The 16,681-nt window shown below is 47.9% G+C and overlaps 1 protein-coding gene across 2 annotated transcripts in view; it reads left to right on the top strand.

Moving 5' to 3' along the window:
* The first annotated feature begins 2,729 nt into the window (after nucleotides 1-2,729).
* The window catches only part of STARD8 (StAR related lipid transfer domain containing 8), a 32,648-nt gene continuing 18,696 nt past the window's right edge, over nucleotides 2,730-16,681 (top strand). For both annotated transcript variants that reach the window (XM_006765357.2, XM_006765356.2), the window contains exon 1: nucleotides 2,730-2,936. The gene's annotated coding sequence lies outside the window, so the exon portion shown is untranslated. The remainder of the gene's footprint in view (nucleotides 2,937-16,681) is intronic.

Raw genomic sequence — 16,681 nt, 5'->3', positions numbered from 1 at the left:
CTAGGGATTGTTCTTTACTCTCATTTAACAGGTGAAGAGACTGATGGTAGGAGCACACAATGACTTGCCTTGGGTGACACAGCCAGAATGGTAGATTTGAGACTAACACCCAGCTCTCCTACTTTCTGATCCAAGCCTGTCACCATGTCTAACAGTTAGAAGCACTTTCTATGTGCCAGGCAGGCACCATTCAAAGTGTGATTTAGCCCAGTGGATCTGCTCAACAGCTGTGTGAGGTCAGGGTTGTGATTATTATCCATACTTTACAGATGAGGAAATCAAGACACTGAAAGTTGGAAAGTAATTTTCCCAAGGTCACACAGATAGTTAGTAGCAGAGTTGGGCTTTATCTGGCTACAGAATATATTATACTGCCTTTTGTATGACACAGCTGAGCTGTGGTTGTAGTAGAATGAGGGAAGCCCCATGCCTTGGGCATAGAAGCACATGCATGCATGTATACACTCAAGGTTTTTTCACCTGCTTTCAGCCAGCCCTCATGCACTCTACATTTTTCTGCCTGGTGGCTGAGCAGGCATTCAGGACAGCAGCAGAACTATAGGACACACACTCAAGAGTGGGGGCTTAATTATATGAGCTTCTGGCAAGAAAAAAATAGAGTTGGGGCTTGTGGAAAAAACTATGCCAAGAAATTAAAGGCTCCAGTTTTCTCCAGAGCCACTCAAGATGCAGCCCAGAAAGGAGCTTGTGAAAAGGAACCATTTCCTCCTCCATTCCAGGCACCATCACAGAATACCTGTTATATGCAAGACTCTGGCTAGGTTGGGAGGTGGTGGTGGCTTGGGGAGCAAGAAGTGCTAAATATCTGATTTAGTTAAATGTATTTACTAAAAGATAAGTTTGGTTTGCTCATTATTCATATGATTGTAATTTCTTCATGGTTGTCCCTTCCATATCTTTAGGCATTCATTCACCTATTAGCAAGCATTACTGAGAAACTGCTGTACCCACTGTGCATGGTGCCATGGGGTGGAAGGAATTGGTTCTGGCATGGTTTCCTACCCTTAGGGAAGCTATAGGATCATTGCAAGATGCACACTTTTATTTATTTTTTTCCTTTTTTAAATATATTTTTTAAATTGTTTTATTGCTTAAAGTATTACAAAGAGTATTATATATGTCTCTTTTTTTTCTCCTTGATCTTCCCCTAGCCTCCCATACCCCCCAGTGTCTTGTGTCCATTGGTTATGTTTATATGCATGCATACAAGTCCTTCAGTTGATCTCTTACCACCACCCCCCAACCCTCCCTGGCCTTCCCAGTCTGTTCAATGTTGCTCTGCCTCTGTATCTATTTTTGTTCATCAGTTTATAAGGATGCACACTTTTATATCCTTCTAGCACTTCCCAGAAGCAAGACAAATTTGACTCCAACTCAAAGCCTTAGGGATGCTGACAGATATAACTGCCTGGACTCAGAAAGGAAGTCAGCTCCCTTCCCACCCATCATAAGGGTTCCTGACTCTGGGTAGGGTTTTGTATCCATGAGTGAGTTCCAGTGTACAGGCCTCATACACATCCAAGACACACAGGGATGTGGCTCACCTTGAACAAAGTGCCACCCGCAGTTTTGCCATTGAGAGGAAAGGAGCGGTACACACTGGAGGTAGCCTTGCTTCACCATTTTTCTTCTGATTTTCATTAGGGCTAGCAGGGGAAGAAGGTAGGAGAATTCCAGTTTGGTTCTGCCATTGCCTCTGGTGACTTTAAGAAAGTTGCTGTCCTAACAATCACTTGTTTTTGCTCTCATCTGTGTTGGGTACTCTAGCAAACAAATTACATTAATGCAGTCTCTGCTTTCTTGGTGCCTCAGTTTCATTTCTCCCATCTGTTAGGTACGGAGAAAATAACCCGTATGCAGGTATTGTCCCTGCCATGGATTTACTGGGTAAACTTGAGTGAACATCTCTTCTCAGTTTCTGTACTTGTAAATGTGGAGGATGGTGATTGGATATATGGGCTCTTGTGTCCTCCCTTCCCTGGCTAATAGGAGTCCCCAATTCAATAATAAAATCAAGGTTGTGAACTTGTGTTGGACCCTTGTGAGGAAAGGCAAGAGAGAAATCAAATCTCAACACTGTTCCTTAGTGAATTTAAACAGGCTTTCTGTGGTACTTGCTGTCACAACTCTTGGGAGCTCTCTCCTGCTAGGATTAATGCAGATGCCTCCAGTTTGGACATGGGGTAGAGAGCTGGGAGTAGTGGGAACATTGAAGAATGCTGGAGCCTGGCAAGGAGGAAATGGCAACTTCCTGCTCAAACACCTAACGTCCCAGTTCTCTCTTGTTGCCTCTACTAATCTGAAATCTCACAGAAGTTGTGTTTTCTGAACTCCTGGTAAATTATCTTCAGCAAGCTGCTGCCCCTTCCCGTGCACATGGCATATGTACTTAAATCCCCCACATGATACCAGACACTTACAGACGTCAATAAATATTAGGCTGTGTCCCTGGCCCACTCGCTCCTGCTTCTTCACTCAGTCCCTGGCTCTCTGCTACCGCCCTGACCCCCACCTCCCGCCGTGCCCCCATTGGTGTGACCTGAGGAAGAGGCAGGGGTGAGGGGATTGGAGGAACTGGAAGGCAGAGACCCGCCCACCGCAATTTGTACGACTTTCTGAGGAGTCTGGTAGGCCGGACTGCACCCTCATTGGTCGAGGGACCTATACTTGGGCGGGGCATCCCTACTGCCCTACTCGCTGCAGCTCCCTCCCCACCTGCGAGGAGAGTGGCCTCGGGTTGACAACAGCTAAGCAGCCAAGGCAGCTGCTTCTCTGGCTGGCACCTTTACCCGCGCCGGACCCCAGGCTCTGCGCGTGCCCAGGACGGAGCAGTCCCTCCTGCCCTGGTTTCCTGCTCGCTGGCGCTGGTGACTGTGTCTGAGTCTCAGACCTTAGGCGGTGGACGCGGCCTCCTGGTAGGAGTTGGGGCGCGACCCACACAGGGGAAGCGAGCCAAGCCACTTTCACCCTTGGAATTTGGGTTGGAGTCGCCTAAATTGGGGGACCTCCTGAGCCTGCTGGCCACGCTTCTCCCAGGGAAGCCCCACGAGTCGGGTGGTGGAAGACGGCTGCCTGCCCGTTATTCCAGGGCTGGCCTGTGGCCATGGTTCTGGGGTTTCCGAAGGGGGCTGGAGCTGGGGGGATGGGGGTGGAGACTCCTGTCTCTGAACCCGGTCATACCGCTTCTCCTACCCTCTCCTCTTTCCTCTATTTTTTTTGAGGGCATTTCCAGGAAGCTCCTGGTCGGGCACTGTGGGCTTTCCCTTGGCCAGTGCCTTCCCTTCTGAGAAACGCCCTGGACTTTCCTGGTCTTAGGGTAGCTGCAGGGATCAAGTGAAAACCTTTGGATAAATTTCATCTTTCAGGGTTCAGTTTCCTCATGAAGTTCAAAATGGTTTTGGATTATAGAAATCCTGAGCCTTTTAGTAGAAGTTCTGGGGATTTCCGAGAGTCTGGTGTTCTCTTAATTTCTCTTCTCCCAAAGACTCTTTAAAGTTGAGCACTGAATTATGACTCAGGAAACTGGGGTTTAACCACTAATTCATGTGACCTTAGGAGAGTCATGCAGTTTGTGTGTGCCACGGTGTTTTCAACTGCAATTCAGGTGGTTCACTGATTAGATTTTGGGATCTAAAGAGCCAGTCTCTTCCGCCCTGACATTTCATGACTTGGTGCATGGGTACAGGGTCCTAACTGGCAGGTAAAAAGTTGTCTCTGAGATGCCTGTGGTAAGAGGAGTATGCAGATGGAAAGCTTTGTGATGATTATGTAGCTAAGCCAGCTAGAAACTAGCTGTAGTGGGGAGAGTGAACATCCAGACTGAAGGTGAAGAAGGGTGGAGCCAACACAGACCTCCACCCCCACCCCTGCTCCAGAGGTTGGGCTGGAGGGCTCTGACTTGTCTCCTTCCCACTAGAAGCACCCAGGTCTTCAGACCAGAGAAGAGGGTGATGAATCACTCCCAGGGCTATTTTCAAACCCTGACTCCTATTGTGGGACCTGTTCCCATCCCCACTCTAGAGTTTGTTGTTCCCACCCACCATCTGTCTTATTGCTTTCTGAATTTCCCGTTCACTTTCATCTTCCTGGGATAGAGGAAGACAATTCTAGACTGGGTATTGAGAAGGCAGGCAGCCCAAGGGCACAGAAGGTGGTGGCTGCAGGTGGTTTCTGAGTGGTTGATGGAGCAAGTGGGAAGGTGTGATGGGATTGATGATGTTGGGAGCAGGGCATCCTTTCACCCTAAAGCTACGTCTACCGTATTGCTGGACATTTTGGGATGGTTTTTGTTTTGGGGATTTGGCCTTTGTCCAACTGTGTTCTGGCTTTGGGATTTGAGATTTCTGCTACCTGGGCCTCTGTAATTAAGGCTAGAAAACACCATGTGGACAGAGTTTGTTTGGTCTACCCTATTTGCTTGCCTTCTTATCATTCCTTAAGTGGCTCTTGGAGAATTATGCTAACCCTCTCTGTGTGTCTGTGGCTCCCCTCCCTAATATGGAGAGAAAAGACTGTTGGGAGATGACATCTGGAGGTATTTAGAGCAAGAAGAGGTGCTGAAGGTGTAAAAGGGGCTCTGTACCCTGTGTGCGTGTTGAGGGTGAGGCTTCCCTGTTAAAGCACAAACCTTCTGAGTTTGAGCAGAGGAACAAAGAAAGTGGCACACAGATGCCCTAACTTTTACCCTCTCTCTCTTCCTAAAGTTTTACAATTTAATTCTTAGGGCTACTGAAAGAACAAAGGACTCCTGGAGCCGAGGTATAGGGATAGCAGCAGTGACAGGAAAGCAAGAAGGTCCCAAGAGAGGAGCAGTTAGAGTCCCTGATCAGGATGCTATTGCAGCTGCTGGTACTTTTCTGCTAGGAGATTCCTGGAGATCCCTGTTGCAGCAATGGGAAGTTCAGATTCAATGATGGTAGGCTTAACAAAGGCAGGCTTGTGCCTCTACCTTCTTGGGGAAGGTGGAGTGAGGAGTCTCTGGCCGAAAGGAGTTGCCTCTGATTTAAATAGAATAGGGAGAACTTTTCCCTTGGGTTCTCAGTTTGGGTAGAAAGAGTGACATAACCCTGGTCTTTGGGAGGTTGTTAGGTAAAATAGAGATTGGTAATCTCAGAGATGGAATGGTCTTAGGAGGGGAAGTGTAAACTCCTCCACCCTGCAACCCTAAACAGAGTAGTTGAACATAGGGTTGGGCACACAGTTGTTGTGCCAAGTGTTTATGAAGGCTCTATTCATCTGTGACTTAGGGTCTTGGTGTGTGTGTGTGTGGTAGGGGGCGGATCCTGGTAAACTTGAATCAGTGGATTGGAAGCCATAGTCTGAAGTGCTGTGTTTGTATTCTGAGTCTCTTCTTGCACAGCCCTCCACCTTGGGAACTTGCATGCTGACTGTTGCTGTACCTATTACTTCAACTGGCAGGGGCAGTAGAACTGGATGCTAAGTTCCTTGGGGGTCCAGGGTGGTATGCAGCAAAGAACAGGGTATCCAGGCTCTGCCACTCAGCTTGACCTCTCAGAGTCTTGGTTTTCTCCCCACTTTTTCCACTTCACTAAATTAACTGAGGTGATCCATAACTACAAAGTGCTGTACAAATGATTAAGTCCAGGCTTATTGCTCAGTTTTTTTAAGAACATAGAATGTAACCCCACCTTCAGAGAATCTACCATCTAGTTTGGAAGTTAGTAGCATAAATAATACACGACATGTCAGGCCCTTACCTTGGAGAGGGCTTTTAAAATTTATTATAAACTAGAGGCCTGGTGCCTGAAATTCATACATAGGTGGGATCCCTAGGCCTGGCCAGTGATCAGGGTCGATCAGGTTCCCCGCCTCCCTGCCTCCCCACATCTTCCTTCCCTTGCTTCCCCTGTCCGCTGCCACCCACCCTTGGTTTCCGGTTGTCCAGGGCCCAGCCCTGATCAGGTGATCAGAACCTGCCAGCTGGGGCGGGGGTGAGGGGGAACACCAGGAGGTTGGCTGGCAGGCCTATGGGCTGGGGGCAACCCCTGGTTGAGCATCTGCCCCCTGGTGGTCAGTGAATGTCATAGTGACTGGTATTCTGGTCATTCTGTCGTAATGGCTGCTTAGGCTTTTATATATAGATAGATAATTTCAAACAAATATTAGAGTAGAGATGGTTGTTAGTGTACTAAGACACTATGTACTCATCACCCAACTTCAACAGCCATTAGCTTGTGGCCAATCTTGCCCTAATTACACCTCCATCTTTCTTGTTATTTTGAAATAAATCCCAGACACCTCAATTTATCCATAAATAGTTCAATATGTAGCTCTAAAAGAAAGGGACTCAGAAAATACAGCTATGGTATCACTATCACAACAAAAATCTCTTAACACACCACATATCCTGGCAGTTTTCATATTTCCAGTAGTTTAGGAGGACATTTTGCCCAGGTAGGACTGACCAGGGAGAGAGTGCTTTTGATTAAGGGAAAGGTGACTGACAGAGGCAGTGATATTTGGGCTGAACCTTGGAAGAGAGGCTCAGGAAAAGTTTGAGCTGGAGGGATTATGGAGTTCTAGTCCTCATTTTACAGTGTATCCTCCCTGTTTCTGGGGCTCCAGCTCTGAGGCTTGTGGAGGCTTCTTGTGGAAACTCTGTACCTGGTTCTCTACTGGTACATGGGAGAGTTTTTACTTTCTCCCTTGCCTTCCCAGTTCCAGGCCATCCAGGAGCTCGAGGTCAACAGGCCTGGGAGAATTCCTGGGAAGCTGCTCTCCTCCCAGTCCCTCCCCTGTGCTTGGCCCATGAGGCCAGTTTGGAGCAAAACAGGATGCATTCAGGATGAGCGCCTTTCCCAATTTGTCATCTAATCGCGATGGCCCAGCTTGGAGCTTCCTCTCTCATTCATGATAAAACCCCTCACTGTCTCGCTTTTCCCTCCCACTCTAGCAAGGGTGTGCTGACTTCCTCCATATCCGGACCAGCCCTCCTCCACCCTCATGTGAGGCTGAGGGACAACTTCCCTCATACAGGCCTCTCTTTCCACTGCCCCAGAGCAGGCTGTGAGAGGGACTGAAAGACCCCACAAGTGTTCTCCCTGTTTGCAACCTCCTGCTCTTGGGCTGTCCTTGGGAAAGGAGTGGCTCCTTTCCAACAATCCTGGGGTCCTGCCACTGCTTGGTTAATTATTGAGCCACATAATAACAACCTTGGGGATGGCCATTAACCAATTCCTTGTCCACGCTTCGCCTTAAAGGGACACCATCCTGAACCTTCACCTTCGTCCAAGGGAGCTTTAACAAACATTCAGCCTGTGGGAACTTCTGGGGCCAATTAAACTTCTGCCCCACTGTCTTCACTTGGGCAAACAGAAGTAGTAATTCACATTGCTTCAAGGACACACATTCACCTTAGGTGGTAAGGGAATTGAGTTAATAGGGATTCAGATGGGTGGTGGGGTAAGGGTTATTTTTAGGCATCAGATTTAGAGGGGAGTAAGGATGTTTCTAGGAGCAGTTGATGCCCTGACCTCAGTTTAAAAGTCTAAAAGGCAAGAAGGGTCTACGATTACTTGGGGTGAGATGGGGCCATATGTGTGTCTGTTGTCAGCACAGCTGTGGGTCCCTCCACACCAGCCTGGGATGTCAGCTGTCAGCCACACTGCTAGCTGCTGAGCTGGAAGAGGCAGCCTTCCTCAGAGAGCCTGTATCTTGACAAGCAGAAGGAGTTGGGAAGGGGTAAGGGTCAGGCTATGTCCCAGGTTCATTTTTAGAAAGCTGTAGACCAGGGGTAGGGAACCTTTTTTCTGCCAAGGGCCATTTGGATATTTATAACCTTCGAGGGTCATACAAAATTATCAACTTAAAAATTAGCCTGCTATAATTGGTCAAACATTTAATTAACTTACCCCTAATGCCTTGGCAGGGCCAGACCAAATGATTTCGTGGGCCATATACGGCCCATGAGCCAGACATTCCCCACTCCTGCTCTAGACCACAAGCCATTTACTGCAGTTTCAGTGAGAAGAAAAGGGATCAACATTTTGTGAACCCTGCAGGCCTCACCATAGAGTCAAGAAACCTGGCTTCTAGGTGTGCCTCTCCATAGCTATCTCTCCATCATTGACTTTAGAGAAGACTTTTGCTTTCCCTGGGTCTCAGTGTCTACATCTTTAAAATGGGAAGGACAGGTGGCATAGACTTAGTGGTCTTTCAGGCTCCCTTTCAGCTATGAAAATGTGTTCCCAATCAAGACCCTTTTCTTATCCACAGGCAAAGGTGAGCTGACTTCAAATTCTGCCAGGTCCAGCAACTAAATATCCTCAGCTAGCTGCTAGTTTGGGCTTGTCAAGTCTCACGCTGTCACAGCTTGGGTTTTCCTTGAGCATGGACTTTCCTGCAGTTTGAGCTCTAGCCCCTCCCCATGTTTGTGTCTGTCCTAGCTGGCCACCCTCTGACCCATTCAGCTGCAAGTTAATGAATGACCTGCTTGCTGTGGGTAGTACCAGCCCAAGGTGCTGCTGGGATCCCAGGACTCTGTGGGAACAGGCTGAGGGCTTAGTCAGCTCTAGTCACCTTTATGCTTTCTCCCATGGTGCTCCAGAGGTAGGAAGCAGAACTTCCTTTAGAGGGGCTTTAGAGGGCACTTGGTCCAACTCTTCTTCTGAAGCTGGGGTCTTCCTGCCAAGTACTTGTGAAGTTCCTGCTCACCTGTCTTCAATACCTAGTAGTGCAATGTTTCAAGAGAGTTGCTTTCATCCATGGGATGTCCAAAAGATTTATTTTATGCTGAACTGAACTCTGTCTCTCTGTGACTTCTCCCCCTGGGCCCTGGCTCTTCTCCCTGAGTCCACCTAGAGTCCTAGACCCTGTCTGCTCTCTCTGACCTTCAGAAATCTGAGGAAAGAATCTTAGTCCCCCTTCATCTTCTCCAGGCCAAACAGCCCCAGCTCTTACAGGTGCTCCTCCAGGGCCCTGGGACCAGTCTTCTTCCCAGTCCCATTACTGTCCTCTGCACATGCTACTATTTGTCGCCCTTGGGGTGGGAAATGGGGCTCTAGAAGCTCCTCACTCTCCACTTTATTTCTAGCCTGCATTTTCCCAGAAGACTTCTGCATGATCTTTTCCTGAACTACAGAATCCTGGTTCCAGACACCTCCTACAGCTCTCTCTGATTTGTTCATCATTCAGGTCCAGCCAGTTCCCATGACTGGGAAGCCTTTCAAGGGAACAGTCACCTTCTCATGCCCCCATAGCAGAGGGCAGTCCTGGTGAGAGGAGGCACCCACCTTGATGAGTTGACTGCAGTGTACTATGTGAGGGATGCCAGTGTATACCACTTTCCTGCCACTTGCTTTCGTCTCTTGAGCTGGTGGGCGGGGGGGGGGGGGCATTTTAAGAAGCATTGAAGACAGAAATGAGTATGAGCCATGCCCACAGAGGAGCCTAGAAGGGTGACTCAGACAGGGAGAAACACCAACTCAGCCATTCCTCTTCTAGCAGTCAGTGATGATGACAATGATGGATTCTCCCATGTCTTTAATGTTTCCAAGGCACTTTAACTTCCATGATCCCATTCTGTTCTCAGAGCAGCCCAGTAAGATAGACAGTGTGATCCCCCTCGTGCGACTCTGGATGATCTCTACCTGAAGCCCAGGAAGGGGGAAGGGCGTGGTTTTCAGGAAGGGAGGATTTTGAACCCAGGTCTCCTGACACTCAGTCTTCCCTGTTTTCCTCAAACCACACCCCACAGCAAAGGCAGCTGGGTCTGACTCTGCAGCTTCCCCACCACAGAGGAACCTCTGTACAGGCTGAAACTCTGTTCCCATGGTTGAGGGAGCAACCTCCAGAGGAGGTGGTCGAGGATTTCCTGTTCTTTATCTGGGCTGGGTTGTCTAAGGTGTGAGATAGGCACTTGCAGCCAGCTTTTTTGCTCCAGGCTGGCGAGGAGTAGGAAGTTTGGGAAGCCCTTGTCCCAGACATCTGGCCTGAGTGGCCCCTACCTGAATAGGACCTTCTAAATGGGAAAAAACAAAGAGGGGCATGTGTTAAAGGAGCCAGAGTGGAGCCGAAACAAATACATTCTGAGTTGTACATATGGCCCCTGGGTCAGGAGAGTGTCATGGTGAAGAGTGGATACAATGGTATATGCAACACTTTGTGACATTGGGCAAATTATTTAATGCCTGTGAACTTCCATTTTGTGAGCTATAAAACGGGGATATGTACCTACCTCATGGGGTTGTTCAGAATTAAAGCCAATAGTATAAACATAATTCTTATTATTGTTGTTTAGTAGTACTTTCTGCCACCTCATCACTTTGCTGTGTTTCCCTTAAATTGGGATGTGCAGTGCTCAAACCTGCCACCTCCTGGGCATTGGCTCTGGACTTTTCTGTCATTTCAGATTCCACCTCCTCTAGAAAAGCTCTCCCTGGCCATGGTCAGCTACAGGGCTCCCTTCCTCTGGCCTCCTTTACTGGTATTTGTGACACTGCAACAGGCTGTAGTCCCAATAAGAACACCAATAACAGTAGTGAACTCCTCTAGGTTCTTGACAGATTTGAAGTTACTTAACTCCCTTGACAATGCTATAAGGTAGATCCTGCTCTTATCATCCCCATTTTACACATGAGGAAACTGAGATAAGGAGAAATTAAATGAAGAAGTTGCCCAAGGTTACACAAGTAGGGAGTGATGGAGTTGGGATCAGGACCCAGGCAGACTGACCCCACTGCCCACACCCTTAGCGACTATGCCATACCTCTCCTCTCCCTTTCCCAGATGCCTGGCCAGGAGGCAAGAGTTGAGCTTGAGTCTCCCTTCTGTCCCTGACTACTTATCATACCCACCAGAGATCAGTTACTCCTAGGTAGACAGTCCCCAGATCTTTGCCTGCCCCCCTCCCCAGGTGGACAGATGGACAAGAAAGAAAACTCAAAGGTCTGGGTTTGATGCAGAACTGCATTAGGATGAGAGAGGGTGTGCAGGAGGGAGATGGGGGATGGTTCTGACAGCAGTAGCAGGGTCACTTGATTAGTACCCTCCAGCACTGGAGGGTAGAGACCATGGTGCTGGGTGGCACCAGGAAAGAAGAGGCATTTTAATGAACAGTCTTGATAACCAGGTTGCATTATTTAGAAGGTATGGGTGGTAAGAGATAAGCAAGAGGCTTAACTGGGTTAATTTTTTAATCCCATCAGCTGGTATGGCCCATGCTAGATTTGGGTGTGTGGGTGGGGGGGCTGGCTCTTGTGCAAAAGCTGTAGCCCTCCCCACAATGTTTCCACCTCAGGGCCCTTGGGTGCTATAAGCTTCAGGCTGTACCACCTGCCAACTCCATTGCTTTTGAGCTCATTCTCTGTTATCTTGTATCCAAACAAGTTCCAGCTACAAAGGACATCCCATCTTAGCCTCTGCCTCCCTGAGAAGGATGGGCCTGATAGCAGCTCTGGCCAAGTACTCCAGGGGACTTTGGCTTCCTCTCCACCCCCAGTTTCCAGATCTTGGTGCCAACATAGGGCCTGGCACCAAGTAGATGCTCAGGTAATATTAATTGAATAAGTGCACAGCCAAGGGGGAATAGATTTGAGGGGAGATCCTCGGGAGGCTGACATGGTAACAGATTAACAGGAGGGCTCTGAAAATTTAGGTGGGTTCCTAGCCCCATCTGTAGTCCAATAAAAGCCACTTAACCTTTCATAGCCTCAATTTTCCCACTTGTGCAGTAGGCCTGCTTTGGACAGGGCTGTTGTAGGGACCAAAAGAGATGTGGGATGACCGACTGCTTTCTCCACTGATGGGAATTTACTTCAGGCTAAGGAGTCATACTTTAAAAATCCTGGTACATGTTTTTTGTGTCTATGGCTTAGGCCATTTCCCCTGTTTAATGAGGAGGATTCTAACTTGGTGGCTCTGACTCTGGAGCCAGGCTGCCTAGTTTTGCATCTTGCTTCACCACTTCTTAGCTGCTGATCTTGGACAAGTAATTGTTATCTCTGGGCCTCAGTTTTCTCATCTGTCAAGTAGACTATCAGAGCGCTTATCTCACAGCATGGTCATGAAGATTCAATTATATAATCCATATAAAAAGTAGCTAAAGAAATGCCTGGGAGATAACAATGACCTTTTGGCTGTTATTATTATCTCATTTTATACTTACAAAAACCTCATGTTGTTGGTACTATGATCATATCACAATTTTACAGATGAGAACACGGAGGCATGAGAAGTTAAGTCTCTCCCAATACAATCTGGCATATAATAAGTATTCAATTAATATTAGTGTATATTATTAATTATATATAATTACATTCAGTGGCATAAATATTGTTATCAATAATAAGCATAGGTATAGATAAGAAGTAGCAAAAGCAGGACAAAAAGTCATGTCTTCAGATTGCTAGCTTGTTATTCTTCCCATTATACCCCAAAACCTCTATGTTCTAAGGCAAGTCAAAAAGTTTGCCCACCCCTGTTCTAATGTCTTAGGTAGCCTTTAAATGCATACATATATATATTTATATGGATTATATATATATGTATGTATGTATTTTTATTGATTTTAGAGAGAAAGGGAGAGAGAGAAACATCAACAGTGAGAGAGAATCATTGATCAGCTGCCTCCTGCATACCCCACACTGGGAACCGAGCCCACAACTTGGGCATGCGCCCTTTCAGTCCACAGGTAGAAGCTCCATCCACCAAGCCAAACTGGCTAAGGCTCTTAGGTAGCCTTTTGGCCACCACTTAGAGATCTGTTTCCCTTCACCCCACTATGGTCTGAGCTTGAATGTTGTTACGCCCTAGGCCCTTGCCTTCTCTTTGTGCTCAGCATCACAGCCCTCCTTTTATCTGACCACAGGGCTCAGGGGAGGGGTTGTGTCCATTGATTTCAGAGGGAGAATAGGGCTGGGCTGAGGAGGCTACCTCTCTCAAGCTCATTTCCTTTGTGTCAGAGACAGTTTTCTCTGGATCTCAGGGTGGGGACAGGCTCCTTCAAGGCATTTCCTGTCCGGGAGTTTATATTTGGCTTCAGAAAAAGGAAAGGGAAGTAGGCAAGGCGGTGGGATGTAGAAGTGGTGGCACAGGGTCAAAACGGGTGAGCACTAAGACTGCAGGCCAAGGGAGGGAAGCAGGAGGTGGTGCGTGTCCCTTCTCTCAAGTAAGCTTCGATGTCCTACCAAAGCTTGGGATGGGAAAGCTCAGTGCTCTTTGAAGCCAGAATGTTCCCACCCTCAGGGACAGTTTATTTTCTCTCTCACAGTTTTGGGCCTTGGTTCCTGGTCCTGTGATTACTGCCCTGGGGCAAGGTTCTGCCAGTTACACAATGCGCTGAGTTGCAAGTGTGTGCTTAGTTCTGTGTCCTTGCTGTGTGGATACCAGAGAAGAGGGTGGAGTCAGAGGCCCACATACCCTATTTAGTTGGAAAGCAGAACTTCCTGTCTAGATGTTGCCAGAACATTCAGTAGCCCTTACCACACTGCAGTGAGGATTCTGAGACCAATAGAACCGAGTGGAGATGAGCTTTGGTTGAGTCGGAGAGACAGACACTTATGCTTTTGAGAAGGTAATGGAAATGTGTTGGGGGCCACTTAATTTAACTTATCCTTCGTGTGAAGGGATGTTTTGACTCCACCTTGATGAATAGTAGGAGTTTGCATATTCATGTTAGTCTGGGTCCAGAGTGTGGAGAACCGCAAGTGCTAGGTAGATAGCAGTCTGATATATCCATCCTGGGCTGTGGGCTGTGGGGAACCTGTTAGGTTGCAGAATAGAAGAGTAGCCAGGTCAGAGCTGGACTCTTGGAAAAAGAAGCTGGCAGGATGACCAGTTGAAAGGAGAAGCTGGATGCTGGGAACTTGGAGGACTGAAATAATCCAAGCATGAGAACCTAGAGCACGGTTGGGTATGGAAAACCGTGACCATTTGATGGAAAAGTTGATAGAACTTGGTGACTAAATACATCAGCAGAAAGAGAACAGATCAGGACGACTGGGCATTTAAGCCTAGATGTTTGCTGCCTTTGGAAGCAGGAATTCAGAAGAGTTGGTTTAGGAGGGAAAGATAAATGTAGTCTTGGTCCCCACTGAGGACTCTCACTTGATTCTCCTAAAAGAGAATGTGCAGGGGGAGAACAGCTCCCCACACTGAGCCAGCCACTGCCAATCATATCTACCTCTGCTCCACGTCTAGATTTTGGTAAATGGCCATTATTAGATGGGGAAACTGAGACTTAGAAATAGTAGCTTTCCCAAGGTTACCCAAGAAGTTCCTAGTGGAATTAAAACCAGAATGTAGTTCTCCTGACCTTAAATCCAATAGTCTTCCATACCACAGTGGAGAACAGTTACCACTGGTCTAACATCTGCCCCATACTGGTTAGGTTGGCATCTCTTGTCTCCAGGTTGGGGACTGAAAGTGATGGAATAGTACATGGCTTATTAAAACACCTGTTTTTTCCTTGTCACCGTGATCTGGTAAGAACACTTGGGGGTAGGATCCCCCGGGGGCAAGAAAGCTAATAGAGAAACTGCTGCAGAACAGGTGCCAGCTTTGACCTTCACTGTCACAGGAAAGCCCTAGGAGGGGCAGGAATTTCAGCTGTCTGCTTTGGCCCTGTTGTATTTAGTGCTTGCCTAGGTGACCACAGGCCTGGCTGACTCTAGACCCAGATTTTCAAGCAGTCCCAGCAAGCCAGAGGTCTGCTTTAGCTACAAGGCTATAGTGACCCTCCCTTAATGCCCTCTCTACAGCTGCATATGGAGCTCAGGCCACAGCTTCATGGGGGGCACAATTGATGGTTCCTTATGTAACTTCCATAATTATAAAAACTCCAAACTAGAGCTGCTCCCTCTCCCTGGCTAACCCTACAAAGTGCCCATAGTGCCCAAAGACAAGGGATCTCCAATGAATATTGAGTCCATTCTTTGCCTCACCCCACAAGCCATTCCCAAGGTGGCACCCCCAGGTAAGGTCTCATACTTCAGGTTTGGAAGTGAACATTTTTTTGGTTGCAGGGGCTGTCTTGTGTATTACAGAATTTTAGCAACATCCATGGCCTCTACTCAATAGATGCTAGTTGCACCCCTCCCCAGTTGTGATGTTCAAAAATGTCTCCAGATATTGACAAAGGTCCCCTGGGGGTCATTGTCCCTGGTTGGAGAATCTCTGTGGCCCTGTAGCCTTGACTATGGAGTGTTGACGATAGAGGGTTATTAGAATGGAGAGCCACACATCTGAACCTGCCACTGGCCGGCAAGAAGATTCAGTGGCTTCCTTTTGTTGCTACCCAGCCCCACAGTACTGTACCCTTTTGGGCCTTTTGCCACATTGGTGCCTCAGTTGTGACAGGGATACTTGAAAGTGTTGTTTGTGAGGCCCCAGGAGCTGGCATCTAGCTGTAGCTCCATCTAAGATGGTGGTCGGCCTCTGAACAAGTGTAGTAGGAGCCCCAAGTACTGCCCATCAACCCAACAAGCTGGAGGCCAGCCATTGTCTAGTACTGCCAATCTAGGCCGCTTGAAATCCAGCAGCCCTTCCTGTGGTGCTCCTCCTGTGAGGTTTGGAATGTGGGATGAGATCTATTTTGGTCTCGTCTCCCTTCCTCCCTCCATCTCCCTCCCCTGTAAGAATCTATTAGAGTTGTGATTCCAACTAAGAGTAGTAGAAGCAGGAAGAGACAAGAATGCACTCAATCTTCCATGGACAGGGAATTGCAGACCACTCTGAATGTCTACTCCAGGGTTGGGAGGGGAAGTCTTGGCAGTCTTGGAATCCATGACAGCTTTTAGTATGGGCCCTTTTGAAGGCTTCTTTCCCTTGGTCCTCCAAAGAGAGAGGTGGAATATCCAAGTTGTAGTATCTCTGCCAGGGTCACTGCCATCCTAGAGGGCCCCTTGTGCAAATTCAAATGAAGCACCATCCAAGGCTTGAGGATGGGTGGGCATGCTTCTTGTGGCCTAGGCCCCTTGATGTATCCTTATGGGAGGGTGAAAGGGGTTGATCATATACACTTGAGGCCAAGTGAATGGAAGCCCTCGGCCAAAAGTCCAGCACCTCCTTAAACAAGTCCCTCTGTAGGAGTGGGGATGGGCAAAGGAAACAGGCCTTGCATCAACCAAGAGAAATGATTTGAAAAGGTACTTGTCAGGACGTAGCAATTGCCAGGTGCAACGGCAGGGCCTGGTGTGGTAGGTAGCCCCTCTGCCTACCTTGGGTACCAGCTTGGCCTCACAGAGCCCACCTTGAGAACTTGGGTTTTCACATAGATGGTGGCAATACAGGCTTCTCTTCAGCACTTTAGAATACTGGCTTTCCTCCCGTACTCACTGAAGGTGGGAGAGGCCATGCTGATAACAGATCTTGCTTTGGAGACAGTCATCCTGCCATCAGGGCCAAGGAGGAGATGCCTTTCCAGATAAGGAACTAAGTACTGTAAAGGAAACCAACACATTGGTTGGAAGATGCCTTATGGAGCAGGTCAGCTGTTTGAAAAAATTACCTTCACAAACACCCACAGACCTACGAGTTCCTGTTCTACCATATGCATTCACATTACTGCTCATTGTTCTCTTCTGCTCCTGTACTCAGCCATAGAGAGAACACGGACCAGTGATTAGAATGGCCTGAGCCTGGCCTCTGGCTAGAATCTTTCCAGAGACCTATGCTATAGCTTTTTATTTTTTTTTTATTTTAT

This window comes from Myotis davidii, unplaced genomic scaffold (genome assembly GCF_000327345.1).
Source record: "Myotis davidii unplaced genomic scaffold, ASM32734v1 scaffold1520, whole genome shotgun sequence".
Classification (NCBI taxonomy): domain Eukaryota; kingdom Metazoa; phylum Chordata; class Mammalia; order Chiroptera; family Vespertilionidae; genus Myotis; species Myotis davidii.
The sequence above is the reverse complement of the archived record's forward strand: the minus strand, read 5'-3'. Positions and strand labels throughout refer to the sequence as shown.